Here is a 9714-nt window from a genome sequence, read left to right as displayed (position 1 = left end):
ACCTCGCCAGCCCCGCCGGAGCCGCCCCGCCCCCTCTCCGGAGGTATCCGTCGGAATCCGAGACCGCCGTTTTTTTTAAAAACCGTTTGGTTTATTATTTTTTTGAAACCCTAGTTGCGTTTTTTTAGATCGGTTTATTTCTCCGGTTTATTTATTTAGCGAGCGTTCGCTCGTCCGTTTTTTTAACGAACATGTTCTTCGTTTAGTTTCAGATAACGAACGCTCGTTCGTTAATCTGTTCGTCACTTTTTCTTTTGTCGGATTTATTCCACGATTTTTTTGATCGTGATTTCCGATCCAATCTTAGTTTCTGTTTATGTTTTCGCTCGTTACTCGGAATCAGGTGATTCAAAAGCCTGCAGTTTCGTCTCGAAACCCTCTTTCTGCCTAACCAACTTAAACTAAGTTTTGGTACTATAAAAAATTTGCCCGTAGTCCAGATTAGTAAACGGATTTTGTTCCTTTTGCGATTTGAGTTTCGTTGCTCCGTTTGATTCGATTCTTTTGCTAACCAGAGTTCTTAAGTTGAACTTGCTGGTTCTTTGCTTTCAGTTGAAGTTTTTCTCGTGCATCTTTGCTAGTTGCTTATGTATGTTATTGTTTGTTTGCGATAGAATTCCCGGAGTGCGAAGCATGTTACTACGAGTCTCTAGGTTTCGCAGATCGTCAGCAAGGCAAGTAACACATTGATCATACTCTTTTCATACCCAGTTTTTATGCATTAGTTTCAACCCTCAAACTTTGCATGGTTAGGAGTTGATAACATGTGGGTATTGGGAAGTAGTTGATGAGGTAGAACCTATTGCCCTGTTTATTATCAAACCCTTGGGAGTTACTTCTACGTTATGCTTACATTGCCATGCTATGCTCGTAGACGTGGATTGGCTTTGAGTGTATTCCATGACAGATGTGAGATTGTTTACTTAATGGTTCAACTTAAGGTGGCAACTTTAATACACATCTGGGTGGATTGAGGCACCTGGGGATACCAGTGATTGCCTGTTTTTTTGGAAATCCCGGGGTTACCGTGTGATTTTCCTATGGACCGCCACCCAGGCTCAAAGGGAACTGAGATGATTCATGCTAGAAACTTTCGTGTGCAGCCACAAGCTATTATGGGCTCTAGCATAGTTTAGTAAGTTACGTGAAGCTCTTGAACAGGTAGATCAGCAGGTAGTGGGTTTTGTAGGTTTGGTATGGTCTACCCGGAGTAGGGAGTTAATGTTTCTGAAAAACTATGTCTTGGTGATCCGTTTCTCAAAACACCATGCAGTGCGAGAAATCAACGGAGGCGATCGAGTCTTGTGGGGAAAAGTGCGCAAACCTCTGCAGAGTGTACAATCTAATCATGGTTAGCCGTGTCCCCGGTTATGGACAATTCTGAGTGTCTAGTATTTGAAGCTTCTTATATATATCATCACCCCTAATTAATATTGTTGGGTTGTTAATCACTTTAATTGGGATTGAGTTGGGGTTACCTTCTCAATGTTGTTCTACTACCATGATAGTTAAATAAAATTTATTCCTTTGTAGTAGGAAAAAATTGGCTTTATGCAAAACTATAACCGTAGAGCTTTCCACCAGCCGAATATGCATGTAGTGTTAGCATTATTCTATTTTCATTCTACTGTGTTATATTGCCAGCATATTCCATGTGCTGACCCGTTCTCGGGCTGCAACATATTATGTTGCAGACTTTTCAGACGAGGAGTAAGGTTCGGTAGGTCATTGCCGTGCAGATCAGCTATGCCGTTGGAGTTGATGGACTCACTTTATCTTCCAAGCCTTCCGCTGTTTTCGCATTAGATGGCCTTAAGCCATATTATTGTAATAAATTCTCTTTTGAGACATTCGATGTAATAAGTGTGTGATTGCTACTCTATTATAAATCCTTCGAGTACTGTGCGTGTCAGCATTACTGATCCAGGGATGACACTGATGCACAGAGACTTGACCGTCTGAGGTTGGGTCGCTACAATATCTTTGCAAGTCTCTTTGAATTATCAGTTTGGTTTGGCCTACTAGATTGATCTTTCTTGCAATGGGAGAAGTGCTTAGCTTTAGGTTCAATCTTGCGGTGTCCTTTCCCAATGACAGCAAGGGCAGCAAGGCACGTATTGTATTGTTGCCATCGAGGATAAAAATATGGGGTTTATATCATATTGCATGAATTTATCCCTCTACATCATGTCATCTTTCTTAATGCGTTACTCTGTTCTTCATGAACTTAATACTCTAGATGCAGGTAGGAGTCGATCGATGTGTGGAGTAATAGTAGTAGATGCAGGCAGGAGTTTGTCTACTTGTCACGGACGTGATGCCTATATACATGATCATGCCTAGATAATCTCATAAATATGCACTTTTCTATCAATTGCTCGACAGTAATTTGTTCACCCACCGTAATACTTATGCTATTTTGAGAGAAGCAACTAGTGAAACCTATGGCCCCCGGGTCTATCTTTTATCATATAAGTTTTCAATCTACTTTTATTTGCATCTTTTATTTTCCAATCTATATCATAAAAATACCAAAAATATTTATCTTATCTTATTATCTCTACCAGATCTCACTTTTGCAAGTTTCCGTGAAGGGATTGACAACCCATTTATCGCGTTGGTTGCGAGGTTCTTGTTTGTTTGTGTAGGTGCATGGGACTTTTGAGGAGCCTCCTACTGGATTGATACCTTGGTTCTAAAAAACTGAGGGAAATACTTATGCTACTTTGCTGCATCACCCTATCCTCTTCAAGGGAAAAAGCAACGCATGCTCAAGAGCTAGCAGGCGCCCCCGCGGGGTGCGCCTTGCACCCTCGTGGCCGCCTCGGCTGCTTCTTGACGTCCACTCCAAGTCTCCTGGATTGTGTTTGTTCCAAAAAGATCGCTCCCGAAGGTTTCATTCCGTTTGGACTCCGTTTGATATTACTTTTCTTCGAAACACTCAAATAGGAAAAAACAACAATTTGGGCTGGGCCTCCGGTTAGTAGGTTAGTCCCAAAAATGATATAAAAGTGTATAGTAAAGCCCATAAACATCCAAAACAGGTAATATAATAGCATGGAACAATAAAAAATTATAGATACGTTGGAGACGTATCAAGCACCCCAAGCTTAATCCCGCTCGTCCTCGAGTAGGTAAATGATAAAAATAGAATTTTTGATGTGGAATGCTACCTAGCATATTTCTCAATTTAATTTTCTTTATTGTGGCATGAATGTTCAGATCCAAATGATTCAAAATAAAATTTCATATTGACATAAGAATAGTAATACTTCAAGCATACTAACAAGTAATCATGTCTTCTCAAAATAACATGGCTAAAGAATGTTTATCCCTACAAAATCATATAGTTAGGCTATGTTTCATTTTCATCACACAAAATACTCCCATCATGCACAACCCCGGTTTTAGCCAAGCAATTGGTTCATACTTTTTAATGCGCTTCAACTTTTTTCAACTCTCACGCAATACATGAGCGTGAGCCATGGATATAGCACTATGGGTGGAATAGAATATGATGATGGAGGTTGTGTGGAGAAGACAAAGAAGGAGAAAGTCTCACATTGATGAGGCTAATTAACGGGCTATGGAGATGTCCATCAATTGATGTCAACATGAGGAGTAGGAATTGCCATGCAACGGATGCACTAGAGCTATAAATGTATGAAAGCTCAACAAAAGAAACTAAGTGGGTGTGCATCCAACTTGCTTGCTCACGAAGACCTAGGGCATTTTGAGGAAGCCCATCATTGGAATATACAAGCCAAGTTCTATAATGAAAAATTCCCACTTAGTATATGAAAGTGACAAAATAAGAGACTCTCTATCATAAAGATCATGGTGCTACTTTGAAGCACTAGTGTGGAAAAGGATAGTAACATTGTCCCCCTTTTCTGGGCCTTTTTTATTTGGCCTTTTTTATTTGGCCTTTTTTTTTTCTTTGGCCTTTCTCTTTTTTTATAAGGGACAATGCTCTAATAATGATGATCATCACACTTTGATATTTATTTACAACTCATGGATTACAACTCGATACTAGAACAAGATATGACTATATGAATGCCTCCGACGGTGTACCGGGATATGCAATGAGTCAAGAGTAACATGTATGAAAATCATGCATGGTGGCTTTGCCACAAATACGGTGTCAATTAAATGATCATGCAAGAGCAATATGACAATGATGGAGCGTGTCATGATAAACAGAATGGAGGAAAGTTGCATGGCAATATATCTCAGAATGGCTATGGAAATGCCATAATAGGTAGGTATGGTTGCTGTTTTGAGGAAGATATAAGGAGGTTTATGTGTGATAGAGCGTATCGTATCACGGGGTTTGGATGCACCGGCGAAGTTTGCACCAACTCTCAAGGTGAGAAAGGGCAATGCATGGTGCCGTAGATGCTAGCAATGATGGAAGGGTAAGAGTGCGTATAATCCATGGACTCAAATTAGTCATAAAGAACTCATATACTTATTGAAAAAGTTTTATTATCCCTCGAAGCAAAGTACTACTACACATGCTCCTAGGGGAAGGGTTGGTAGGAGTTAACCATGGCGTGATCCCGACCTCCACACATAAGGAAGGCAATCAAAAGAGCACCCCATGCAACAAATTTATTACACAACTTTTACCATACGTGCATGCTACGGGACTTGCCAACTTTAAAACAAGTATTTCTCAGTTTCATAATTACCCAACTAGCATGACTCTAACATTACCACCTTTATATCTCAAAACAATTATCAAGCATCAAACTGATCATAGTATTCAATTCACTTCCTATGATAGTTTTTATTATACCCAACTTGGATGCCCATCATTCTACACTACAAAAAAATACACTTCCGTGATGATACGTGTTTGTCACAGTAGGTCGCGTTTTCTGTCATGCATGTACATCCATGACAAATTTATGACAGAATCAAGATAGTCATACCTGTGCTGTCGTAGAAGTGTTCCATGACATTATCGAAATTATCACCACGGAAGTGTCCACTTCCATGACGATAAATCGCGCGTCACAGAAGTTCTTTCGTCAAGGGTGACCAACACGTGGCATCCACCGTAACGGAACGCCGTTAAGCTATCGGGTCGGATTTTGGATCCGATAACCCGTTAACAACCACGACCAATGCCGATTTTCCACGTGTAAAATTCTCATTGGATGATGGATCCACGCGTCAGCTCCGCGTTGGCACAGGTGTCACTCATCCAACGGTCGAGATGACCTACGATATGTTGACACGTGGAACGGCCCAAAAGTGGCCCACAAAGTTTAAATGGGCTGGCCCAACCGAAGGCCCATAAGATTTAGCGGGCCATAATGGGCTGGCCCAGCTAAAGACCCACAAAATTTAGTGGACCATAATGGGCCAGCCCAGCTAAAGGCCCACACGAATTTGCAGACCATAATGGGCCAGCCCAACTAAAGGCCCACAAGATTTTGTGGACCACAATGGGACGCCCAACTAAAGGCCCACAAGATTCTGCAGACCATAATGGGCCGGCCCAGCTAAAGGCCCAACATTCTCTGTCAAATCGGCCCGTCAACGGCCTGCCCTAAACTTGTCATCAATGCGGCCCATGGTCACTTCCGGCCCGTTAACTGTCTGCTAAGTAATTGGGCTGAATTACGGCCCACTGTATTTCTGGCCTGTTAAAGGTCCGGCATCATTTGGGCCCATTTACAGGCCATCAAAACTTTCGGCCCATAAACGACCGTAAAGGATTTGGGTCATATTCGGCCATGTCTGACATTTGGCCTGTTAGAGGCCCACTATAGATTTGGGCCACTTTCGGCCGGCTGTCATGTCCGGCCTGTTAACGTCGGACGTAAACCATGGGCCATATGCGGCCCAACGTCATATCGGGCCCATTAACGACCCATATAAAAATGGCGATAATCTAGCCCGACCGAAGTTCTGGCCCGTTAGAGGCCCGTGTATTAGGTCGGCGCATTTACGGCCCGTCCGAATTTCGGCCTGTCAAAGATCCGCATCGTAAATGGGCCACCATTTCGGCCTGCTAAGTCTAGTGGGTTATTTGGCACAATCAGGGCCCAATCTCACTTTCAGTCTATCAAAGGCCCATGTTCTTTATGGGCTCGAGATATTTACACCTGTAAAAGGCCTAATTTTACTGAGGGCCCAAATTATGTTTAGGCATGTTAAAGGCCCACTATGGGCACAGGCTTACCAGAAAAATATGAAAGCTTATGCTGATTTAGGCCCAGATATTTTTAGTGGGCTACATGCCAATTTTGGCCCGTAATCGTTTTTAACCCAATTGGAATGGGCCCGACGAATGTTGGCATGTTGGGCTCCTACGAAGCTTTCGGTCGAATACATTACTAAGATAAACCTACACTATACAAAAATAGCGTCGTAATTACTGCAGCCTGTGGTAGCATCATAAATGTTGTATCACAACAAAATAAATTCCAACCATACAACAAAAGGCCTGTTGGCATAAAGTTTACAGTCCTTCCAGATAAAAGCACCATCAGATGTATAGAAGCACAGATCATTTGACCTGAGTGCAATGTTTCAGGCTGTAGAATCTGATGGAGTAGCACGATCTCCACCTTTTTTCCGCCATTGCACTTGAACAATGAAGCGAATGTCTGATAGTCTGGTTTCAAAACCATTCATATCTTGACGACATTTCTCAACCACTATTCTTGTTTCCGAAACAATGTCCATTAGGGATTGGACTTGTGTCTGGAGCATAGATATATCACTCTGTCTAGCAGGAAGATTTTGTTCAGAAGGCGATTTGGACGAGGTTACCTTGACAACCAACCCAGAATTACGCAGGAAGGTGCTTTTTTCACTGTTAGTGGAGAGATACTGACGCACTGCAGCAAGAGGTGACATTGTGCCTGTCGTAGCCTCGCCGCCTTCAGGTGGTTGTGGTTGTTCAATCATTTGTTCCATAGCTTCCTGAAAGTTTGAACTTGTAGATTAGTGTACGAGATAATTTACTAATGAGACAAAAACAAACAAAGTAGGTTAAACGTTTATACATAACTTATTTTGGTGAACTACTGTAATACATTAGCATGTATTGTAGTGCCAACTACATAATAAAATCACTTTTGGAACATATGTCCATGTAGCATGCCTACTGTATTGTCTATTTCCTCACATTCGTTGACATCTAAGGATAAAGAGACACTACTAGGGAAAAGCCTAGCAGCAGCGCGGGTTTTAGGCCTATCAGTAGTGCGGGCAGGAGCGCTACTGATAAGGCGCTACAGCTAAAGCTTAGCAATAGCGTGCCTAGACCAACGCTACTGCTAAATTGACTTAGTAGTAGCGCTTCTCCAGAAGAGCGCTACTGGTAATTAGTAGTAGCGCTTCTCCTTGCCCGCGCTACTACTATTATTTAGTATTTTATTTCTTTTTTATTTCATGTTGTATTCATACACCTTTACACAAGTTTTCATAAAACAGGAATTTAGAGATTGTTTTTACATCATAATGAGTTATTACATCACGGGGTGAAAGAACCGTGGACTAGTTTCAAGTGGATGTCCATCCACTTGAAACTAATCTGCGGTTCTTTCACCCAGTGATATAACAGTATCATCATCATCATCATATCATTAACAACTTATCATCATAATACATCATTGCCATATAACACCTCCTCAAGATCATCGTTTTCATCAATGACATCACATAGCAAATTGGTCACTAGTCGTAATCACAAGTACTCCTCATTATCAACTCTAACACATTTCCACATAATAAACATATTGTACCTCATAGGACCTACTACATTCGATTAAGACCTACTACATTTTCTAAGGTAAAATAACAAAAAACAAGATAGCCCCTGACTCTCCATTATGGAGAATGGAGATTAGCCTGTCTCCAGTTCTTGCCTTTCGCTGAATGTTACTTCCAAGAACCTCCTTGTGAATGTCCATACATTTCTTCCATTCTTTGATGAACATGTGTTCACCGGTTTTAGAAATCCGATATGCACAGGTGAGCTCCCTAGATTTACCTGGCGTATGTTCAGAACTATAAGGCGACCATTCAGATACATCAGATGAGGCACACAATCCATCGGGAGTTTCTGTTGAAAAACATAGTAATAAGTTCGTAGTTAGCAATGATGTACTAGTTTTAGAAGTATGAAAAAGATGCACAGATGTCGTAATAGTAAAAAATCTTACTAGGGTATCTCCAGAGAAGTTACCGTGGTTCAACACGTGCACTAGTGGCACGTATTCACCATAATTTGGAGGAGTTCGATAATAGTTATTGCAATCCTCAACAAGAGTAAAAAATGCGATCAGATGATTTTTCTCCTTATAAGTTAATTCGGAGCCATTGGTGTAGTGGGTTTTGTCTACCATCTTCCGCACAGTCTTTGAAGAATCAAAATAAGCTCTCAATGGAAATAAGTTGTCAACTATTTTGAAATAAACAATATAAATTTGTTAATAACTATGTTTGAGAAACTCACATAGCGTTACAATCGGAAGCGTATCAACAAGGACCCAAATGTCCATATTGTCTTGCTCGATGTCAGGATCACCAAGATCCATGGTGACAATCATACCCTCATAAAACCATACATTTTGCAAAGTGCTTCCCAATTTTGGCAACCAAAATGGGTTACGCTCTAAGCATTGCACAGATTTACTTCAAAATCCATATCATGATGGGTCTTTAGGTGTATTTTCTTTGTTTCAAAATTTTCATGGTCTTCAAAACCCATCCTCTCCAAGACATAGCGTCTTGCATGGCATGGGATAAACTATTCGAATTGTAAAAGATGAAAATTAGACGTTGAAATAGTTGATGTCATGCTTAATTACGAAAAAACACTTGTCGTTGTTGCGTACCGTTTCAACATCGAAGGTCTCCTCGAGCTTAATGCTGAAGCACCGATCTTCATCCAGCTCAACGAACCTGTCGCACATACCTCGATCGTCGTGGCACCAGCTGCACTCCCCCGGGAGATTGTCATCGTCCGAGTACGACATTTCCTACGTTCATAATTCAAAGATTAAACTTGTAAATATTCTATCACAAGTCATGCTAGAATTCACGGAAAAATCCGGCATGACCTTTGCTAAGAATGGACATATCGAGCGCCTGAAATTTGCCGGAACGGAAATTAATCAACACTCCGGCAAAACATAGGCCACTCGGAGGTGTAACCAAAACATGAAATAATTGCTTAAACTAAAAAATAACAACAAGTATGACATGTTCAACTAGTTCTATTAATTCAACTAGTTCTTACTAAATATAAACTTACTATAAATAGAAACTAGTTCAACTAAAACTAAACTAGTTCAACTAAAACTAAACTAGTTCAACTAAACTAGTTCAACTAAACTAGTTCAACTAAACTCGGAGGTGTACTAGTTATTAATTTACTTACTAAACTAGTTCAACTAAAACTAAACTAGTTCAACTAAAACTAAACTAGTTCTATTAATTCAACTCGTTCTTACTAAATATAAACTTACTATAAATAGAAAGAAACTAGTACATCTACTACTACTAATTAACATCTACTACTACATCTACTACTAATTAACATCTACTACTCCTAATTATACAACTACTTTACCATCTACTAATTAATATCCACTACTACTAAAAATCATTATCTATGAACCCTAAATTAACATCTACTACTACTAAATCATCTTCTAACTAAGCAAAGAGAGAGGGGGTGGGGGA

This window comes from Triticum dicoccoides, chromosome 2B (assembly GCF_002162155.2).
Source record: "Triticum dicoccoides isolate Atlit2015 ecotype Zavitan chromosome 2B, WEW_v2.0, whole genome shotgun sequence".
Classification (NCBI taxonomy): domain Eukaryota; kingdom Viridiplantae; phylum Streptophyta; class Magnoliopsida; order Poales; family Poaceae; genus Triticum; species Triticum dicoccoides.
This window is presented reverse-complemented; position numbering follows the sequence as displayed.